Source organism: Stenella coeruleoalba (assembly GCF_951394435.1).
Source record: "Stenella coeruleoalba genome assembly, chromosome: 2".
Taxonomy (NCBI): domain Eukaryota; kingdom Metazoa; phylum Chordata; class Mammalia; order Artiodactyla; family Delphinidae; genus Stenella; species Stenella coeruleoalba.
In genome coordinates, this window is record NC_137147.1 from 29,862,287 (window position 1) to 29,886,550 (window position 24,264).

At 40.6% G+C, this 24,264-nt stretch overlaps 1 protein-coding gene across 6 annotated transcripts in view; it reads right to left on the reverse strand.

Annotated features, from left to right (window-relative positions):
* Positions 1 to 24,264, reverse strand: part of RGS6 (regulator of G protein signaling 6) — a 589,735-nt gene that overhangs the window by 559,750 nt on the left and 5,721 nt on the right. Inside the window, exon 1 of one of the 6 annotated variants that reach the window (XM_079914439.1) lies at positions 15,518 to 15,932. The exons of 3 other annotated variants lie outside the window; for them this stretch is intronic. The gene's annotated coding sequence lies outside the window, so the exon portion shown is untranslated. Of the gene's footprint in view, positions 1 to 13,451; positions 13,529 to 15,517; positions 15,933 to 24,264 lie in introns of those variants that run through there. 2 more of the 6 variants (XM_079914440.1, XM_079914438.1) reach the window with 2 other exon arrangements.

The window sequence follows — 24,264 nt, forward strand, 5'->3', positions numbered from 1 at the left end:
AGAAGAAGAGAAAAAGAAAGGGACTGACAAAACATTTGAAGAGATTATAGTTAAAAACTGCCCTAATATGGGAAAGGAAATAGTTATTCAAGTCCAGGAAGCACAGAGAGTCCAATACAGGATAAATCCAAGGAGAAACACGCCAAGACACATATTAATCAAACTATCAAAAATTAAATACAAAGAACAAATATTAAAAGCAGCAAGGGAAAAACAACAAATAACACACAAGGGAATCCCCATAAGGTTAACAGCTGATCTTTCAGCAGAAATTCTGCAAGCCAGAAGGGAGTGGCAGGACATATTTAAAGTATTGAAGGAGAAAAACCTACTACACAGATGACTCTACCCAGCAAGGATCTCATTCAGATTTGACGGAGAAATTAAAACCTTTACAGACAAACAAAACCTAAGAGAATTCAGCACCACCAAACCAGCTTTACAACAAATGGTAAAGGAACTTCTCTAGGCAGGAAACACAAAAGAAGGAAAAGACCTACAATAATAAACCCAAAACAATTAAGAAAATGGTAATAGGAACATACATATCGATAATTACCTTAAATGTAAATGAATTAAATGCCGCAACCAAAAGACATAGACTGGCTAAATGGGTACAAAAACAAGACCCATATATATGCTGTCTACAAGAGACCCACCTCAGACCTAGGGACACATACAGACTGAAAGTGAGGGGATGGAAAAAGATATTCCATGCAAATGGAAATCAAAAGAAAGCTGGAGTAGCAATTCTCATATCAGACAAAATAGACTTTAAAACAAAGACAATTACAAGAGAAAAGGGCACTGCATAATGATCAAGGGATCAATCCAAGAAGAAGATATAACAATTGTAAATATTTATGAACCCAACACAGGAGCACCTCAAAACATAAGGCAAGTACTAACAGCCATAAAAGGGGAAATTGACAGTAACACAATCATAGTAGGGGACTTTAACACCACACTTTCACCAATGGACAGATCATCCAAAACGAAAATAAATAAGGAAACACAAGCTTTAAATGATACATTAAACAAGATGGACTTAATTGATATTTATAGGACATTCCATCCAAAAACAACAGAATACACATTCTTCTCAAGTGCTCATGGAACACTCTCCAGGATAGATCGTATCTTGGGTCACAAATCAAGCCTTCGTAAATTTAAGAAAATTGAAATCATATCAAGTATCTTTTCCAACCACAACATAGGAGACTAGATATCAATTACAGGAAAAAATCTGTAAAAAATACAAACACATGGAGGCTAAACAATACACTACTTAATAACCAAGAGATCACTGAAGAAATCAAAGAAGAAATCAAAAAATACCTAGAAACAAATGATAATGAAAACATGACGATCCAAAACCTATGGGATGCAGCAAAAGCAGTTCTAAGAGGGAACTTTATAGCAATACAATCCCACCTTAAGAAACAAGATACATCTCAAATAAATAACCTAACCTTACACCTAAAGCAATTAGAGAAAGAAGAACAACAAAATCCCAAAGTTAGCAGAAGGAAAGAAATCATAAAGATCAGATCAGAAATAAATGAAAAAGAAATTAAGGAAACTATAGCAAAGATCAATAAAACTAAAAGCTGGTTCCTTGAGAAGATAAACAAAATTGATAAACCATAAGCCAGACTCATCAAGAAAAAGTGGGAGAAGACTCAAATCAATAGAATTAGAAATGAAAAAGGAGAAGTAACAACTGACATTGCAGAAATACAAAGGATCATGAGAGACTACTATAAGCAACTATATGCCAATAAAATGGACAACCGGGAAGAAATGGACAAATTCTTAGAAATGCACAACCTTCAGAGACTGAACAAGGAAGAAATAGAAAATATGAACAGACCAATCACAAGCAATGAAATTGAAACAGTGATTAAAAATATTCCAACAAACAAAAGCCCAGGACCAGATGGCTTCACAGGCAAATTCTATCAAACATTTACAGAACAGCTAACACCTATCCTTCTCAAACTCTTCCAGAATATAGCAGAGGGAGGGACACTCCCAAACTCATTCTACGAGGCCACCATCACCCTGATACCAAAACCAGACAAAGATGTCACAAAGAGGAAAACTACAGGCCAATATCAGTGATGAACATAGATGCAAAAATCCTCAACAAAATACTAGCAAACAGAATGCAACAGCACATTAAAAGGATCATATATCATGATCAAGTGGGGTTTATCCCAGGAATGCAAGGATTCTCCAATATATGCAAATAAATCAATGTGATACACCATATTAACAAAGTGAAGGAGAAAAACCATATGATCATCTCAATAGATGCAGAGAAAGCTTTTGACAAAATTCAACACTCATTTATGATAAAAACCCTCCAGAAAGTAGGCATAGAGGGAACTTTCCTCAACATAATAAAGGCCATATATGACAACCCCACAGCCAACATTGTCCTCAATGGCGAAAACCTGAAAGCAGTTCCACTAAGATCAGGAACAAGACAAGGTTGTTCACTCTCACCACTATTATTCAACATAGTTTTAGAAGTTTTAGCCACAGCAATCAGAGAAGAAAAACAAATAAAAGGAATCCAAATCGGAAAAGAAGAAGTAAAGCTGTCACCATTTGCAAATGACATGATATTATACATAGAGAATCCTAAAGATGCTACCAGAAAACTACTAGAGCTAATCAATGAATTTGGTAAAGTAGCAGGATACAAAATTAATGCACAGAAATCTCTTGCATTCCTATATACTAATGATGAAAAATCTGAAAGTGAAATTAAGAAAACACTTCCACTTAACCATTGCAACAAAAAGAATAAAATATCTAGCAATAAACCTACTTAAGTAGACAAAAGAACTGTATGCAGAAAATTGTAAGACACTGATGAAAAAAAATAAAAATGATACAAATAGATGGAGAGACATACCATGCTCTTAGATTGGAAGAATCAACATTGTGAAAATGACTCTATTACCCAAAGCAATCTATAGATTCAATGCAATCCCTATCAAACTACCACTGGCATTTTTCACAGAACTAGAACAAAAAATTTCACAATTTGTATGGGAACTCAAAAGACCCCGAATAGCCAAAGCAATCTTGAGAACGAAAAACGGAGCTGGAGGAATCAGGCTCCCTGACTTCAGACTATATTACAAAGCTACAATAATCAAGACAGTATGGTACTGGCACAAAAAAAGAAATATAGATCAATGGAACAGATAGAAAGCCTGGAGATAAACACACACACATATGGTCACCTTATCTTTGATAAAGGAGGCAAGAATATACAGTGGAAAAAAGATAGCCTCTTCAATAAGTGGTGCTGGGAAAACTGGACAGCTAGATGTAAAAGAATGAAATTAGAACACTCCCTAACACCATACACAAAAATAAACTCAAAATGGATTAAAGACCTAAATGTAAGGCCAGATACTATCAAACTCTTAGAGGAAAACAGGCAGAACACTCTATGACATAAATCACAGCAAGATCCTTTTTGATCCACCTTCTAGGGAAAGGGAAATAAAAACAAAAATAAACAAATGGGACCTAATGAAACTTAAAAGGTTTTGCACAGCAAAGGAAACCATAAATAAGGTGAAAAGACAACCCTCAGAATTGGAGAAAATATTTGCAAATGAAGCAACTGACAAAGGATTAATCTCCAAAATTTACAAGCAGCTCATGCAGCTCAGTATGAGAAAAACAAACAACCCAATCCAAAAATGGTCAGAAGACCTAAACAGACATTTCTCCAAAGAAGATATACAGATGGCCAACAAACACATGAAAGGATGCTCAGCATCACTAATCATTAGAGAAATGCAAATCAAAACTACAATGAGATATCATCTCACACCGGTCAGAATGGCCATGATTAAAACTCTACAAACAATAATTGCTGGAGAGGGTGTGGAGAAAAGGGAACCCTCTTGCACTGTTGGTGGGAATGTAAATTGATACAGCCACTATGGAGAATAGTATGGAGGTTCCTTAAAAAACTACAAATAGAACTACCATACAACCCAGCAATCCCACTACTGGACATATGCCCTGAGAAAACCATAATTCAAAAAGAGTCACATACCAAAATGTTCACTGCAGCTCTATTTACAATAGCCAGGACATGGGAGCAACCTAAGTGTCCATCAATAGATGAATGGATAAAGAAGATGTGGCACATATATACAATGGAATATTACTCAGCCATAAAAAGAAATGAAATTGAGTTATTTGTAGTGAGGTGGCTGGACCTAGAGTCTGTCACACAGAGTGAAGTAAGTCAGAGAGAGAAAAACAAATACCGTATGCTAACACATATATATGGAATCTAAGAAAAAAAAATGTCATGAAGAACCTAGGGATAAGGCGGGAATAAAGACACAGACCTAGGCTTCGCTGGTGGCGCAGTGGTTGATAGTCCGCCTGCCAATGCAGGGGACACGGGTTTGTGCCCCGGTCCGGGAAGATCCCACATGCCACAGAGCGGCTGGGCCTGTGAGCCATGGCCGCTGAGCCTGCGTGTCCGGAGCCTGTGCTCTGCAATGGGAGAGGCCACAACAGTGAGAGGCCCGTGTACCGCAAAAAAAAAAAAAAAAAAAAAGACATAGACCTACTAGAGAATGGACTTGAGGATACGGAGAGGGGGAAGGGTAAGCTGTGACAAAGCGAGAGAGTGGCATGGACATATATACGCTACCAAACATAAAATAGACGACTAGTGGGAAGCAGCCGCATAGCACAGGGAGATCAGCTCGGTGGTTTGTGACCACCTAGAGGGGTGGGATAGGGAGATTGGGAGGTAGGGAGATGCAAGAGGGAAGAGATGGGAACATATGTATATGTATAACTGATTCACTTTGTTATAAAGCAGAAACCAGCACACTATTGTAAAGCAATTATACTCCAATAAAGATGTTTAAAAAAACTAAAAATAGAACTACCATGCGACCCAGCAATCCCACTACTGGGCATATACCCTGAGAAAACCATAATTCAAAAAGAGTCATGTACCAAAATGTTCACTGCAGCTCTATTTACAATAGCCAGGACATGGAAGCAACCTAAGTGTACATCAACAGATGAATGGATAAAGAAGATGTGGCACATATATACAATGGAATATTACTCAGCCATAAAAAGAAACAAAATTGAATTATTTGTAGTGTTGTGGCTGGACCTAGAGTCTGTCATACAGAGTGAAGTAAGTCAGAAAGAGAAAAACAAATACCGTATGCTAACACATATATATGGAATCTAAGAAAAAAAAAAAAAGGTCATTAAGAACCTAGGGGCAGGCTTCCCTGATGGCTCAGTGGTTGAGAGTCCGCCTGCCAATGCAGGGGACATGGGTTCGTGCCCCGGTCCGGGAAGATCCCACATGCCGCGGAGCAGCTGGGCCCGTGAGCCATGGCCGCTGAGCCTGCGCATCCGGAGCCTGTGCTCTGCAACGGGAGAGGCCACAACAGTGAGAGGCCCGTGTACTGCAAAAAAAAAAAAAAAAAAAAGAACCTAGTGGCAAGACAGGAATAAAGACATAGACCTACTAGAGAATGGACTTGAGCATACAGGGAGGGGGAAGGGTAAGCTGGGACAAAGTGAGAGAGTGGCATGGACACATATACACTACCAAACGTAAAATAGATAGCTAGTGGAAAACAGCCACAGAGCACAGGGAGATCAGCTCGGTGCTTTGTGACCCCCTAGAGGGGTGGGATAGGGAGGGTTGGAGGGAGGGAGACGCAACAGGAAAGAGATACGGGGACATATATATGTGTGTAACTGATTCACTTTGTTACAAAGCAGAAACTAACACACCACTGTAAAGCAGTTATACTCCAATAAAGATTTTTAAAAAACAAACAAAGTACTGATACACACTACAACATAGATCAACCTTGAAAACATTATACTAAGTAAAAGAAACCAGACACAAAAGGTCACTGCTAAGGACTGAATATTTATGTCCCCTTAAAATTTATATGTTGAAGTCCTAACCCCAAATCTGATGGTAGTAGGAGGTAGAGCCTTTGGGATTTGATTAGATCATGAGGGCAGAGCCCTCATGACTGGGATTTGTGTCCTTATAAAAGAGATCCCAGAGAGCTCCCTTCTACCGTGTGAGGACACAGTGAGAAGAAAGCCATCTATGAACGAGGAGGTGGGTTCTCACCACACACCAAATCTGCTTAAGCCTTGATCTTGGACTTCCCAGGCTCTAGAATGGTGACAAATAAATTTCTGTTGTTTATAAGCCGCTCAGTCTATGGTATTCTATTATAGCAGCCTGAGTGGACTAAGACAGTCCTATATTGTACAATTCCATTTACATGAAATATCTAGAATAGAGAAATCTATAGAGACAGAGAGCAGATTCGTAGTTAACAGCAGCTGGGGGTGGGGAGGAAGGAATGGAATGGCTGCTTAATGGATATGGGGTCTCCTTTAGGGATTATGAAAATATTTTTGAACTAGATAGAGGTGATGTCTGCAGAACATTGTGAATGTACTAAATGCCACTGAAATGTATGCTTTAAAATTAATTTTAAGTTATGTGAATTTCATCTCAATTAATAAGAATGAATTTTTCTAATTTGACCTTTTTTTTTAACAGCCTGAAAAGACAGCAGTGAGACAATGACAGCATATGGAATTTTTGAGTTAAAGAAGCAAGTTCAATTCTTGGTATGATGCACTATTTGCTGGGTGACCTCGAACAAGTTAAATAACCTGTTGGGTTCCCTTTGTTACCATCCTTTTAAAGTGAACATGTTGAATGCCTGCTATGTGCCCAGAACCATGCCAAGTCACCTTCCCCTACATTGCTCTCATCAGTAAAATGTGAATTCCACTGAGTACTCACAGGTAAGGGTCAAATAAATCGAGTGTAAAGTATTATATAAAGCCATTAAAGTCCTATACAAATGTTATCACTAATCTAAGAGCCTGCCTGGGTTATTTGCACAAAATTCAGAGGCTTTTCATCAAAGAAACCTCTATAAATACCATACTTGACAGAAAAGGCCATTTCAATTTAAAATAAAAACTCAGGAAACATTTTATTATAAAATAAGTTGGTACCAAAGGTCATCCTGTAAAAACAGATTTCAGCGGAAGATGGGGAAGAAACAGGAATTTATAATTTAAGCTAAGAATTTAATTGCCCCAAGTATCCCATTTGAATAATGTTGCTTGTTTTCTTCATCATTTATGAATCAGGGTGCATTTTAAAAGTTAGATTACAAGTAGAAATAAAGAGCGTCATTCTATTATCTCTACCCACTGTAATATCAGTATTTCTATGAATATTGTACTACATGAAAACACTCATTATTATTCTAGTCAGTAGCTTTTCAAGTTAAATGAACAACACACTGTTTCATTTTTAAACAACTACTTATTTACCTACTCTTTTGCCTGAACACAGAATATGACACAGCATGAAAAAGAAAACTGAGTCCATTTATGTATCTCATTTATCTGTGTAACAGAGTCATCTTGTGTTTCTATTGCTTTATTTTAAAACGAACACTTTCACTTTAATGAGCATATTATCTTCCACCCAGAAAACTGTGCAATGATAGCAAGTTTGGAAATGAAACAATCGTGAAACAATCGTGTCAGCCCTCCTTTCGCCTTTCCCTGGCCGCCCCTCCACCCCCAAGAGCAACATTCCTGTGTGTTGAAACAGGCTGGTGTCCCAGGCTCTGGACTTTAGACTGCTCAGTGAATGTACATAGCCTCTATGTTTGGAACTTTAGTGAGTCTAATATGTAGTAGAAAAGCTTCTATTTTTGGTTCCTCTATCAACTCATTTTGAAATTCAGACAAGTCATTTAACTTTTCTGTGTCTAGAAAGAAGCATTTCTAAAATAGTTATGCAACCACTTTCTAGTCTACATGTCAACAGATGTTAGAGAGTACTAGATGTGAAACCTACACAGGTAAGTATGTTCTAATTAAATCATTGACTATAGAGTTGGGTTCCTAAAATTAAAGAACTAGATTTTCATTCACTACAACATAGTATAAATATTTATTTTTAAATGAAGTACAATAAAAATGAAGCAGGAGTATTTTTAATTTAGTGGTAGAGAAAAACAAAACCTTCTTTAGGTTACTTAGATATACATGTATATACATACAGTAAATAATATAGGGACTTTTAGTATTTGTGAATTTTTTCTGAATACACACAACTACATTTCAATAGAAAGAAAACACGTTAGTAATAATCTTTTTCTCTAGTCGCTTTCAACTAACAGAAGAGGAAAACTGCAAATGTGTTACAACCACGCATTTCACGATCTCCGAGACATGACAGCTAGTGGCGACAAGCTGGCCTCTCTCATCAGACAGATCTATGTCTCTTATGTCTCAATCCAGGCTCCACTCACTAGCTGTGTGGTCTGGGGCAAGTTACTTCACGTCTCTGTGCCTTTGTTTCCTTATCTGTCACAAACCGCAGTCCCAGCATAGTTGAAAACCCTCTGAACTGAGAAGCCTGGATCCCCCACCTGATCTGCAACTAACTAGCTGTTGGAACCAGGTCAAGCCACAGCCCCAGGGGACGTTAGCTATACATCCTTAGTATTCCAGCTCTGTCCTAGAACCTCAGAATTTCAAATTTCTAACTTTTCTTCAGAGACTCACCAGAATGTTCCATGCCACCTCTCTTCCATCATCACTGCTTATATGCTAGCTCTTCTCCTCTAATCATGACGATGTTCATGCCAAACTTCTCAAAGAATCACCAAACTGCTAAGCTAGAGCATCCCCTCCCAGACTCAGCATCCCTCCCCATGGAGCAATTCCTGTAATACTACCACCCACCACTAGGTGCCGCGGGACTCAACGTTTAATCTTGGAGCAAACACTGAGAATCCCATGCTTTGTGCTGGAGACATAAAGATAAATCAGACACAGATCGTCTCTCCTTAAAATGTTCAGAGTCCAGGAGGGGTGACACATGTCCAAAAATGCAGGACTCTGTAATATGTGGGTGCTCAGTTATGACAGCACAGAGCAGGAAGAGGCGGCAACTACCATCAAAGCAGAAGGATGAACAGGAGGGGGAGGCAGAAGAGGCCCTTGCAGCCTGCGTCCCAAATGAACATCTGAAGCCGCAGAAGTGGTAGACACCCGGGAGGAAAAACACATGACGATGATCTGATCTCAAGGAGATTAAGTGGAAGACAGTCAAATGAGGAGAGTGAAATAACAGGGATTTGCACCTAGCTGAATTCATATGACTTTGCTCACTTGTTTATCAGGGACCTCTGCTGCTAGAGAGCCAGTTCTGCCTGGGCAGAGTCTTTGTCAGTTGGGTTTACCCCTCTATTCCTGGCACCTAGAAGGTACTCAAACTTTTTTTTAAATTAATTAATTTATTTTTGGCTGCGTTGGGTCTTTGTTGCTGCGCGCAGGCTTTCTCTAGTTGCGGCGAGCGGGGGCTACTCTTCGCTGTGGTGTGCAAGTTTCTCATTGCGGTAGCTTCTCTTATTGCACAGCATGGGCTGTAGGCGCATAGGCTTCAATAGTTGTGGCGCACGGGCTCAGTAGCCGTGGCTCGCGGGCTTAGCTGCACCACAGCATGTGGGATCTTTCCGGACCAGGGCTTGAACCAGTGTCTCCTGCACTGGCAGGCAGATTCTTAATATTTTTAATGAATGACAGAACTGATAAGATTTCACTAAGATACAGTGTACTCCGTCTAGAACACTCATCTGGTTAACGAGCCATTAAAACTGCTCAGCAAAGAAGGCTCTTTATCCACAAAGACCTAGGGATGGAATCACACAAGAAGATTTCCCCCAGGGTTTATTGACATGGACCAGCCCTGAACTCAGGAATCCACTTTTGGAATCCATGAGCAAGTTAGATCAGAAGGAATATGTGGGAGGGTGGAAAGTATAGTGAGGAGGGACCCTGTGAATAACAGAACAATTGAGCATCTATGACTCTGATTAGTAAATCTTTTGAAAGTCAGGACTGCAATTCACTCCAAACTTACATTGCATTTGTAGCTTCGGTTACAACAAATGCCAGCTGTTTTCATTTGTAATGCCAGCCCCTCAGCAAGCAAAGCCTAGGGTCCAGCAGATAATGATGCTGAGCAGGGCAGGTGGGAAGGACCTCGATGATGTGGAAAAGGGAGGGGCTTTGAAGTCAGACCAGGAATCACATCTCAGCTCTGGCCGCACCAAGGCTGCTGTGTGGCCTTTGGTAATTGATTCCTCCACCCTAAGCTTCCAGCTCTTCACCTGGAAGCAGAGAACCCTCTACTTTGCAAGGTTGCTTTTGAAGAGGGAATAAAACAAGTCACACGAATTTCCTTGGCACTGAATGAATTGTTGCAACTGACCAGCAGTCTTATTTTTGGCCAGTGTTTGGCCAAGTGAAATTTCCAGGCCACTGACATCAGAATCACTGGAGAAAGACTTCCTCCTCCTCAGGTATTCTGACTCCGTGCATCTGAGATGGAGCCATTAGCAGTTTCACAAGCTTCTCGGGTGACCCTGATACACAACTAAGCAGCAGACCACTACAGTTACACTCCAACGCCACTAAAACCAGCATCACACCCAGCAAGAAGCCCTACACATCATGCTCGCCACTTCTAGCGTCCAGCCCTTGAAACCCGATTCAGGGAAATACCTTTCAGGAGAGGCAACCAAACCCTGCTTGTAATATAGTCTGAATATTTATGCTGCCACATAAGAATTTCTGTTGGTGCTATTTCCTCCCCTCCGTGTTATATCCAATTCACGTAGTTTGCCTCAGCCCATTAAAACCCAGTGGATTTTTTTTCTGACATCAGCAATGTTAAGTACTTCAGAAAAAAAAGAAAATTTACAGATTGTGTGCTAGCTCAGTAGTACAAGCTTGTTTATACAGCTCTAATCTGACTGAGTGGGCAGGAACCTCAAGAGGGAGGAAAGAAGAGCAATAGCTCTAAAGAACAAATAACTCTTTCTATTACTGCAGAGTCTGCCAACTTGACGTCTCCTATATACTCAAAGTTCAGATGCTCCATGACAGCTCAAGTGTGTTTCAAGAAATGCACCAAAGATCTGAAAACAAGGCACTGGAGCTCAGCCCCTAGGGGCAATGCTGCTGGCAATGCCAGGCACCCAGTATTTTACTAGACTGCAATCTCTTGATCATTTTTGGACTTCAGTTAGAACTCAGGGGTTCCCAAAAGCTGGTCCAAGGACCTGAACCAGACTAGGAGACTCAGAATCACTGGAGAGGGGGGCAGATTATAAAGATACATGTTCTTGGTTCCCACGCTCCAGAAATCCTGATCCAGTAGGCCCAGGATGGTCCGTGGAGATTTCTAAATGAAACGTTCCCCAGGCGATTTGGAAGAACGGTCAGGTTTGGGAACTAGTGACCTAGATTCCATGGAGCCTGCCTTCTCTTCGCCTGATCCCTTCATCCCACCCCATGCTGCCGACAGTCTGGGCAGCCACACTGAAGGGGAGGCTCCTTTAGCTTCCCTTGAATTTGGCCAGAAAGTCACTGTGATGGATAAAGCCTGGGTCCTGAGGTCCTGAGAACCGGCTGTCAGTCCCGGCCATGCCACTTAAGAGCTGTGTGACCATGAACAGCACATTGCTATGCTTATTTAGCCTCTCCGAGCCTTGGTTTCCTCATCCATAAAATGGAACAAAGACTCATCACCTGTACCAGTGGTTCTCCGCCTTGCCTGCTCATTAGAATCACCCAGACGATGACAGAAACTCTAACGGGTGGAGGTTATCACTCCCACGCTACAGATGAGAAAACTGAAGCTTGAGAACATAGGTCACTTGCCCAAAGTATCAATAGAACAGCTTGTCAGCCAAGAATCTAGAATTCAAATCCAGGACTGACGGCAATACCCACAGAGTTTCCAGTAGGGCAGCTTGGTCTCCAGTGGAATCACTGATACACAGTAGTTAAAACAAAATTTTGTAAATATACAAATTTCAGTATATACTTAAATATACAGTATTTTGCACCTAGAGACTAATTATAGCATACTCAGTAGCAGGTACTTCTGGTACATAGTACAACTGGTACATAGTAGGTTCTCAACTAATTAATGGGTCTTTCCTTCTTCTTGCTAGTGTATCGGTGAAGCTGACATCCCCATACCAATCCTACCTGAAGACATATGAATAAATACAATCTTCCCTAAGTTGCTTGGCTGCCTGACAGCCTAAACAAACTAATCTACCAAAGCTACTTGTAAAGAAAATTATTTTTGCAATCCTTCTATTAAACAAAAGTCCTAAAAATAATTCAGCTGGGAGGGAGAAGTGGAAAGTTCTTCACATACCAGGATGTGCTGGCTGTGTGATGTGCCTCACTGTTCTATTAGTGCAGTCGCCGCTTGAAGTTCAGGTCCACTAGGAATCCTCTCTTACCAGGGGCTTTGAACTCCACACAGCTCTGGACACGCAGAGCCCGCCAGCTCCTCACTGACTCCTTCTGCCTTCTGAATTCTTCTTCTGTAAACAGCATGCCCACTACATCCTTCCACCTCCTCTCTGAACTCCGACCTTCTGTGACCTTCTTGGAAACCTGGCTTGCCCCAAAGACATCCCCTCCCTGAAACCTACCTGTCTTCACCCCACCTATCTCAAGACCAAGAAGTAAAGCAAGCATCCGCCTGGTTCTCCACTGCTGCTTCAAATGATTTCCCTCCCGTCTTCCTACACAAACCCCTGCCCTCATGAGATTCACACCATCTGGCCATGCCACTGTCTACCCATTCTCACTGCTATTTCCTACCTCTCTCCTGTTAAGCCTTTTCATTTCCTAAAGATTCCAGCTTCGAGGTCTCAGAGGTTTTCTCCATCCCTTGGTCAACCTCAGTGACTTTAACATTAGAGCCAAAGCTGGTTTCTCCACCCTTTTCTTTCCTCATCTGAACCCTTTTCCTCCATCCCTCCTCCTCAGCTACCACCTTGCATAGCCACATGCTGAACCTTGCCATCGCTGGGGACTGTACCACCTCAAATCCCAACACAAGCTGAGTAGGTACACTCTGTCCACTGCCCCTCTTTCCAGATCACTTACTGAACATTCTCTACAAATATTCAATCCATTTCAACCACACCTTTGGTACTATTCATTACTGCGCCTCACTCTGCCTTCACTTTCCTCTCCCCCTGGCTCCATCGTTATAATCACTCCTCATCAGTCCTTCGCAAATATCCTCAACTTCCTCACCTCCCCCTTTCTGTGTCATATTTCCTGACAAATCTCCAACGCCGGGGGAACCCGACTCTCTGCCATACGATATCCAAGCTCACATCCAAGCAGGTGAATGCTTTGGGGTGGGGAGGAAATCACTCACACCAGGCTGACAAGCTGCATTTTAAATTCATGAGTACAAACTTTAAGTGAGTTAGCCATAAATAAATAAGTAAATTAGTTAGTTCGTCAACACTGCCCACCAAACCTAAAAGGTTTTCCTGTCAAGCTTGCTCTCTCCCCTTCCGAGTTGGCTCTCTCATAACTTCTTGTTTGAGCTTCACACACGGTCTCAGTTGATGGGCTCACTTCAAAATCTGTGGAAGAAATGGAAGGCAGCAGAAGGCAAGTCTCTCATCTTGAGACACCCTCACCTAAACCACCGTGTTCTTGGTCTTCCTTCCACTGCAGTAGGGGAAGTGCTGCTGCATTTACAGAAGGGAAGTCACTCCACTTTTGCCCTTAATTGGAAGGTGATAGAACATTGTTCCTCCTCTACACCCTCCCACCACACCGACAGGCTCTGGTATAATAACAGTGGATTACAGCTCAAAGACCTCCAAGACACTGTCTCTGAAGAGCACATAGGGAAACCTTAATTTAAGAGAGAAGGCATAAACAAGAACACCAGGGGAATCTGAAGCTTCTCGCACTTACAACTACAACAAACATTGAGCACAGCCCAACTCCTGGCCAAATTAAATAAAACCTCACGTGAAAGGCCTGGTTACTTCAGTTCCTATTACCAGATACATTGTGTTTGGCTTTCAGCAAAAAATCATGAGCCATGCTAACAGGCAAGGAAAAAACACAATCTGAAGAGACAAGCAGTCATGAAAACAAGATACGACACGGATTTTGAAATTATCAGATAGGAAATTTAAAATAACTGTGATTAAATATGTTGAAGGTTCTAATGGAAAAAATAGATGGTAATGAAAGCAGAGATAGAAACTCTTTTTTAAAAAAAAAATCCTTAAAAAGGAAATGCTAAAAGTCAAAAACACTGTAACAAATGAAGAATGCCTCAGTGGACTCATTGGTGGACTCCAAATGGCCATGGAAAAATTCAGTGAGCTTGAGGTCAATAGAAACTTCCCAAACTGAAAAAAAGGGAGAAAAAAATTTTTAATGGAACAGAACATCCAAAGACTATGGTACATATCAAAAGGCATTAAGTGTAATTGGAGTACCAGAAGGAAAAGAAAGAGAAAGGAGAAGAAGAAATATTTGTAGGAATAATGACTGAGAATTTTCCAAAGTTAATGACATACACCAAAACACAGATCCAGAAAGATCAGAGACCACCAATCCGTATACATTAAAACAGAACAAAACAGATCACTACACCTAGACATACTGTATTCAAAGTGCAGAAAATCAAAGAGAAAATCTTGAAAGAAACCAGAAGAAAAACCTTAACTATGTAAAAACAAGGATAAGAACTACAGGGGGCTTCTCACCAGAAATCATACAAATGAGAGTACAGTCAAATACTTAAAATGTTGGGTTTTTTTAAACATCTCTATTGGAGTATAATTGCTTTACAATGGTGTGTTAGTTTCTAAATACTTAAAATGTTGAAAGAAAAAAAACACCAACCTGGAATTCTACATCTAGTGAAATGATCCTTCGAAAGTGAAGGAAAACTAAATTTTCTCAGATCAATACTGAGTGAGTTCATCACTAACTGACTTGCCTGCAAGAAATGCTAGGAGTTCTTCAGGCAGAGGAAAATCATATAGGTCAGAAACTTAGATGTACCAAATGAAACAGCAAATGTCAGGGAAGAAATAAAGGGAAATAAAACCTTTTATTTTCTTATTCTAAATTGATCTAAGAGAAAGGAATAAGATTATTCTGAACAGTGTTCGTGGGACAGAAAAAAAATATTTTTAAAAAGATTAGCACATCAATGCCTAACACAGAGCTCTAAAATAACCCTTGACAATCAGCTAGTTCAAGGGTTGGCAAAGTAGGGCCCTTGGGACAAACCTAGCCTGCTGCCTGTTTTTCTTTTCAATGTTTTTTTATTGTGGTAAAAGTCACATAATATAAAACATACTACTTTAACCATATTTAACTGTACAGTTCAGTGGCACTAAGTACATCCACATTGTTGTGCAACTCTCACCACCATCCATCTCCCGAGTTTTTCACCTTCCTAAAGTGAACCTCTGTCCCCATTAAACACTAACTCCCCATTCCCCCTCTCCACCCCGACCCGTGCCTGTTTTTGTGTGGTCTGTTAGCTAAGAATGATTTTTACCTTTTCAGATGGTTGAAAAAAGTTAAAAGAGGGTTTCCCGGGTTTCCCTGGTGGCGCAGTGTTTGAGAGTCCGCCTGCCGATGCAGGGGACACGGCTTCGTGCCCCGGTCTGGGAAAATCCCACACGCCGCGGAGCGGCTGGGCCCGTGAGCCATGGCCGCTGAGCCTGCGCGTCCGGAGCCTGTGCTCCGCAACGGGAGAAGCCACAACAGTGAGAGGCCCGCGTACCGTAAAAAAAAAAAAAAAAACGTTAAAAGAAGAAGAATATTTTATGACACATGAAAACTGTATAGAAATCGAAGTTCTCGGCCCATAAACAAAGTTCTATAAACGCCCATCTGTTTCCTTATTGCCTTGGCTGCTTTTGTACTACAAGGGCAGAGCTGAGTAGCTGCAGCAGAGACCATGCAGCCCACAAAGCTCAAAGCACTTCCTCTTTGATCCTTTACACAAAATTTTTTCTGTTCCCTGAACACGCCCAATCACTTAATTTTTCAGAGGCTGAAACCAAGGCTTGGGAGATAGAGTTACACTAGCATGTCATCTTCCTGGTCAGTAACAAAGCAGCATGAAAATGCAGGTCTTCGTATCCCAAGTGCCTGTCCTCTCACATTAGAGGACTTATATAAGTATGGATTCTAAGATCACGGTGTCTAATACTACTGACTAATAGTGACTAATATTACTGACTCTGGGGACTGCAGAATTAACATTTTATTATTCTCTTATTTCACATGAAAGGTGGCATGACTGCTACAGGAGAAATAGGAGTGATAGGGAAGCTTTGCCAGTTTCTATGCACAAGAATATGGGATGACTAAGAGATGAAGAGGACGGCATGTTCCCAGGGGACCAAGATGAAAAGTACTTGGATTGGCTTTTTTTTTAAGAATGTCAGTTTTATTCCTTGGGATTTTGTTTTTTTCTTTCTTCTTCTTTTAATTGTAAGAACAGGTAAAAATCAGTATCTTTAAAACTGGGCACTTAAATACGGGGTCCAGCTCTTTTATGACTCTACAGTGCATACGTGTGAAGTTGCAGTAGTAGGTTTTTCCCCTTCTGGAGATAGCAACACTTGACAAAAGAAAGATCTATTCATAAAGCTCACCAGGCAGGAGCAATATAGGTAAAGAAATAACAGCTGAATAGGTTCCTGAGGGTATGATTTTACTCATATTATGTAGATAGAAGACAAAAATAGTTCAACTTAGAATGTACCATATCCAACCCCTGAGAACAACTAGAAAAGTTGGATAAAATTTTAAAAGAAGTGCTCCCAAGGCAATGAGGACACATGAAGAAAAGGGAAGTGCAGAGGAGAACAGACATTCCATGAAACATTGCTTTAAGGTATCTTCTCAAATCCAACATCCACTCATGAAAATACTCTGAGCAAATTTTGAATGTAAGGGAACTTGCTTAATTTGATAAGGGGTATTTTAAAAACACATACAGTGACTCTGGAAGCTTTCCCACTGACATTAGGAATGAGACAATGATGCCCACTATGACCACTTCTATTCACCATTATATTAGAGGTCTCAGCCAATGCAACAGGCAAGAAAAAGAAATAAAAGGCACAATGACTGCAAAGGAAAAAGCAAAAACTTTTTTTTTGCAGGTAATTGGATTGTGTACATGGAAAAGCCATAATAATCTACCTATCAGACCTGTTAGGATTAACAGGTGAATTTAGCAAAGTCACTAGATACAAGGTCAATATATATAAACCAACTGCATTTCCATATACCCACAACAAGCAATCAGAAAATGATGTTTTTAAAAGATACCATTTATAATAGCATCAAATACCTTCAAAAACTGGGAATACATCTAAAGAAAAACGTGTGATACATTTACAACATAGAGAGATACAAAATACTAACAGAAATGAAAGCTCTAAATAAATGAAGGGATTACCATATTAATACATTGAAACAGTCAACATTCTAAAGACATTAATTTTCTCCCAATTTGGGTTAGGGATTTAATGCAATCAAAATCCCATCAAAAGGGCTTCCGTGGTGGCGCAGTGGTTGAGAGTCCGCCTGCCCATGCACGGGACATGGGTTCGTGCCCCGGTCCGGGAAGATCCCACATGCCGCAGAGCAGCTGGGCCCGTGAGCCATGGCCACTGAGCCTGCACGTCCAGAGCCTGCGCTCCGCAACGGGAGAGGCCACATCAGTGAGAGGCCCACGTACCGCAAAAAAAAAAAAAAAAAAAAAAAAATCCCATCAAAAGATGATTTTAAAATTTAAATAATTTAAAATAATGCAAATGGCTAAGAATAACCAAACTATTCTTAAAATAACAACAAAGCTGGAGGAGACATACTAATGGATATCAAGATTTATTATTAAGCCATATTAGTTAAGAGTGTGATATAAGAATAGACAAATAGAACAATGGAAGGGGCTAGAAAGCAGAGAGAGATCCACGATCCATGTATAAATGATCACCTGATTTATAACAAAGATGGCACTTCAGAGCAGTGGAAAAGAAGAGACTTTTCAATATGTAGTGCTGGGTTAACTGGATATACTTACGGAAAGCAAAGTAGATCTTTTTCTTATGCCATAGATTTTTTGCCTAAAGATAAAAGGCAAAACAACAGGGCTTCTATAAATTAAAGTGGGAAAATAGCTTCATGACCCTTAGGGTAGGCAAAACTTTCTTAAGCAGGCACAGAAAACAATAACCATAAAGGAAGAAACTGATAAATTGGATTATTAAAAGTAAGATCTCCTATTCATCAAAAGAGAGTCAAGTGGAAAGCCACAAAATAGGAAAAGACACTTCAAATACAAATAACCGGTAAAAATATTTGTATTCAGAATTTGTTTTAAAAAAAACCCTCCAAATCAATAAGATAGATAATCCAACAGAAAAATAGGCAATAAACTTGAAGAGGGAACACAAAAGATTAAGTAAAAGCAACAAAAAATTACTAGCAAGGCACAATAATCATTAGTCACCAGAGCAAACTGAAACCACAATGAGGCACCACCACCCACCCACCATAATGGCTAAAATTCAAACGTTTGACAATCCCAAGTGTTGACAAGTATGTGGAGAAACTGAAACACTCATAAACTGATGATAGGAATATAAACTGGTACAACCACTTAGGAAATCTCTTTGTAAGGCCCTCCTAAAGTTGAACATTATGTCCCCATGTCCCAGCAATCCAGTCGTAGGTGCATACTAAACAGAAACACATTCATACGTGCACCAAAAAACACACTAGAAAAAATTACAGCCGTATTATTCACAGTAGCCCTAAACTGGCAATGTCCCAAATGCCCATCAACAGTAGATGAATAAACCGTTTGTGAAATGTTACAGAGTGGGCTGCTATACAGCAGTAAAAATAAACTATGGCTACATACCACATCATGAATAAATCTCTCAAACAGTACTGTGCATAAGAAGCCACAAAAAAGAGAGTATATACATTAAGTGTAATTCCATATATATTTCACATATTTCAAAAATGAGAGTGCTATAGTGTTAGAAATCTGGTTAGTGGTCACCACTGGGGAAAGGGGGGTATGTAGTCCCACTGGGAGGGTGCATGCAGTAGTTTCTGGGGGAATGGTAATAAATAGTCTCTTACTTAACCTAGGAGTGACAATATAGATGTATTTACTCTTTGAAAATTCAGTGAGCAATGAGTTGTGTACTTTTCTGGAAAGAGTGCCAATATTCTGGGAAAAGGATATAGGACAGAGTATCTCTGATTCTCATGGTGGCACTTGAGCCATCTCAGGTACAGCCATGAAAAAGTGATGTAGGGCTTCCCTGGTGGCGCAGTGGTTGAGGGTCCACCTGCTGATGCAGGGGACACGGGTTTGTACCCCGGTCCGGGGAGATCCCACATGCCGCGGAGCGGCTGGGTCCATGAGCCATGGCCGCTGAGCCTGCACGTCTGGAGCCTGTGCTCCACAATGGGAGAGGCCACAACAGTGAGAGGCCCGCGCAGGGAGATCAGCTCCGTGCTTTGTGACCGCCTGGAGGGGTGGGATAGGGAGGGTGGGAGGGAGGGAGACGCAAGAGATATGGGAACATATGTATATGTATAACTGATTCACTTTTTTATAAAGCAGAAACTAACACACCATTGTAAAGCAATTATACTCCAATAAAGATGTAAAAAAAGAAAAAGTGATGTAATTGCAGAGATACAGTTGCAGGGATGGTGGAGGAGCCAGAGGTTGTATCTGTCACCACTATATACATACACACTTACCCCAATGTTTGTGTGTAGGCGTAGACCAGGAGCAATAATCACTGAACGAGAGAGCTGGTATAGAAGTGAAACAAGATTAGAAACACACAACTGAAGGAATGCTTCACATTATCCAAAAGCTTTATTTTGGGTATTGAAAGTCTTCCAACTCACAAAATATCTCAGAACTTCCAAAGAGTAGTTGAAATACTCTGCACTTGCTCTTAATAACTTTCTACTCCCCAGCAAATAAAATCCAAAGTCTTCCAGCCAGGTTAGAAGATTGAGGCAGTTACTGTATCTTCTTGCCCAGTGTATGTGTGTGTGTGTGTGTGTGTGTGTGTGTGTGTGTGTGTGTGTGTATGTATACATATATATGTGTGTATATATATGTATATATATTTGCTGTTAAATTTACTTCTTCTGATACAGAAAGATGGGCTTGTAAACTGTCCTCAGCAGAATACGCCAAATCACTGGGCACACTGATTGGACCAAGATAGATATGTGATTCTAACCAGGACCAATCAGGGTCCTTCCTTGAGACTGAGATAAGAATACTGGAAGAAAGAAGGCCCATTCCCTGTGAGGGATTAGGCTGAAAGGATATGAGGGGAGGGAGATTAATGACCATCTTCTTTTTTTCTAGTGTCACAGAAGAAGGATATCAAGACGATGAGGTGTAAGAAGTGCTGATGATATCATTTAAGTCCCTGGATCCAGCCATGCCTGAATTCCCAGATATATTAGTCAGATAAATTCCTTTTTTGCTTGAGTTGGTTTGAATTTTGTTTTAGTGCAGTCGTTTTGTTTTTTGTCTACATCCAAGAGAGCTCTGAATCACCATTAACATCATCACCTTCATCATATATATGTGGCATTTAATCCCTTCAACAGACTGGCCCCAATTTGCATTTCTAGTCTTATCAATCACTATTCATCTTCATATAACCAACAACATGACCAATCTCAACCACAGGAAACATTCCGCAACTAAGAATTACCAATAAGTAAAGTTCAACTTAAAACAACCTACTTCCAAACACACTTTTGATAGCCAACTGGTCATTCCTGTTAAGGACAATTAGAAAATATAAGAAACTGGGGATTCGAAATGGATTTTTTTTAAGTGGGGGAGTATGGCAGATGGCAGGCTGAAGAAGTGGTTTTTGCAGAGAAGCTTTTGAAAGCTAAAGGAAGCCAAAGAAACGAAAACCTAGAATTAACAGCATATGCTTTGGCATGAAGTGAAATACCCTATGCGTTGGGGTGAGACATCGGAGAACTTCCTAATCGGCCATGCCAAGCAAGTTAAATAAAGTTTAGCCCAAGATGTATCCACTTTAACCTTAAGCCATAGGAAGATCTGGGAGTCAGTGGTCAACCTCTCAGTCTGAAAGTCTAAAAGGCATTGAACATTTGGACAGAGATCCTGACATCGTGGGGAAAAATGCCCATTCGCATGGGAATTGTTCATTGACTATAATAAAGCAAAACCAGTTACAAGCATTTCACTGCAAGGGAGCAATCTCCTGAATAACAGTAAGAAGTAACTAGAAATTCATTGTGACATACCCTCTATTATCAACATAAGGTGAGGAAAATGTCACTCAATCTACTTTGTTTTCTCATTTTACTTTCAGTAAACATAAATTTAGATTGCCCCATCCCTGTTTCCCCTTAAATTCTAAGTTCTTCAAAATGAACTTCCCTGCCTGAAAGGTCTTTGAGGACGGGACTCTCAGTAGAGAGGTATTAAAAATCCTTTGCACACTTTGTCACTTCTATCCTTTCATTACACTGAAATGCCTCAAGCACACTTTGACCACCTCTGTCCCCTGCCGCATCACTGCAGATCCCCAACTCTGCAGGTCCTCCAACATCCAATTCATCCATTCAACCTCTTCAGCGAAATCTCCCAGTGGGAAGTAATCCCTCCCTCATTCCATGTATACATGCCTGTCTTACCACATTCTGTTTCTCCATCTTTTTCCCCTCAACAGAATTTTAAACTTCTTGAAAACAGAAGCCATATCTGATTAATCATCATCTAGAAAAGGGCCTTCCGTAGTGGGACCACTGTCACCACGAACAAGGAGCAGAGACCTTAGACTAACTGTCGCCTGGGGTAGGAACACCCCCTCCCCTTCCCCCATCCTCCCCCACCCCCAAACTAAGAGTGACTAAGGGCTTCCCTGGTGGCGCAGTGGTTGAGAGTCTGCCTGCCGATGCAGGGGACACGGGTTCGTGCCCCGGTCCGGGAAGATCCCACATGCCGCAGAGCGGCTGGGCCCGTGAGCCATGGTCGTTGAGCCTGTGCATCCGGAGCCTGTGCTCCGCAACGGGAGAGGCCACAACAGTGAGAGGCCCGCGTACAGCTAAAAAAAAAAAGCGTGACTAAACCTCAGATTTCCAGGAATACTCTCTCTTACAGGAATGCCTGCGAAGCAATCACAGTTTCTCAGCCCTATTCTGCACCTGGGGAGAGCACAGATCAATAGCATTAAGCTGCTCTGTCTAACGTCACAAACCCCTGGCTACAGGCAGGAACCAGCAGCCAAGTCCCTAAACCACCTGCCATTCTGAAAGTTAAAAGTGCCTTCCCCTTAAAAAAAAACTCCAGTATAATCAATAAATGTATCTTTTGTGAATGCATCCTTTCTGTTCTGACCAGCTGCTGAATCAGTCTTTGTTTTAGGATGTATGGTCAGCAAAATAATATAACGGTGGCTTCCTGCTAGGTTTGGAATCTAAATGCTCTAGCACTTACATAGTGGCTCCAGGGAAATATACACAGTATACTGTTTTTAAAGTTGTTGTCTTTCTTCTCCAGAGGTCACAAGAAGAAAAAGCACTGCCAGCTCAAACAAGCGTTTTGTTTGGATTGGGCATTGTAGATCCCTGTAATATTTTTCTAATTAGAATTAGTTGCTAATGACTAAAATGGATTAAAAATGGATGACAACAGCTTTCTGAGCAGCACATACCCTTTGCTTTAACACAGTCCTTACCTGCCCCTAATGCTTCCCAACCCTGAGGTCCAGCACCAGATGCCATTCATCGTCACACATGGGTGGCTGTTTGGCTTTTAGAAAAAAAGAAAGTGTTATTTGGTACCCATGTCTCTTTCAAAAATGGGGCAGAGGGCCCCATGTTTCAAGAAACTGGGGATAAACACATTTCTTTCTGAGAGTAAAAACTTTCTACATGTTTTACACACAAACAGAGCATGGTTTTGATGAAAAAATACAACTTAAGTTACCACTGTGAAAGAAACCTCACTCCAATAAAGATGTTAAAAAAAAAAAAAGAAAGAAACCTCACTTGTTTCACTCATCTGCTTTACCTAACTGGCTCTGTGTTTGAGTGTGCAATCCATTTTCTAAGGCTTTTCCCTTCCTTCATTCATTTCACAAACAGCTCTCAAGCAATTACTATGAATCAGAAACTGACAGATGTTGAAGCTACAAGAGGGAATAAAACAGAGTCCCCGCTCTCAGAGAGTGTACATGTTAGCGGACAGAGACAGACAAAATACAAATAAAAACATATAGTGCAATGTCATGGTGATAAAGCTCTAAAGAAAACTGGAGCAGATAAGGCAATACAGAGCACTGTTGAGGCAGGAGTTAATTATTTTAGCTACGCTGGTCTGGGATGACTCTGATGATGAAGATTTTACATTAGTTTTTACTCTGAAAGCAAACAATAATTGGTTTAATTATTATTATTATTAACACCTCTTATCTGAAAAGATTGCTGTTATCCCCTCTCTTCACCTATGAAATTTCTGCCTATTTCCCAAAGCCTCTCTTCCAGGTCTGATTATACAGTGTTCTCTCTCTGAACTGGACTGTACTTACTGTCTTCATCATCTATTTGCTACCCAATCTGACTTATAAAATTCCGTGCATTATTTTCCTAAACTGTCACTGAACATCCTTTGTTCATTTTCTGTTTATTTCTATTTCTCTCCAAAACGACTGAAATGAACTCAAGGGAAGGGTTTCTGTTCATCCCTGACCTTGTGATATATCAGAGAGACTTGGGATCTTAGGGTCGGATAAGATCTGGATTTAAATCTTGGTTTTAATAACTCAAAAACTACCTGACCTAGGGCAAGTGGCTGAACCTCTTCTTCAGCTTCAGTTTCTTCATCTGTAAAATGGGAGTGATACCACCTAATTCTTGTTAAACTCTTTGATCTACAACAGGCTTTACATGTGCTAATTCTAAGGTCAGTCCACTGCTGTATGACAGATCCGTAGCTCTGTAGGCTGGGCAACTTCTGGCTCAGGAAACCAACTTCTCTCAAGCATTTACTATGAGTGTTGCCTCATGGTGGGGGCAGGATAAAATTATGGTTTAAAAAAAAAAAGACCACAGCCTAGTGGGAGAGACAAACATGGACGTATAATTACAAACTAGGACGAGGACCTCACTATACCATGGATCTCAGGTGGATCTAGCCAAGCAGAATCAAGCAAACAATAAGAATGGGGGTTAGAACCATTTGCA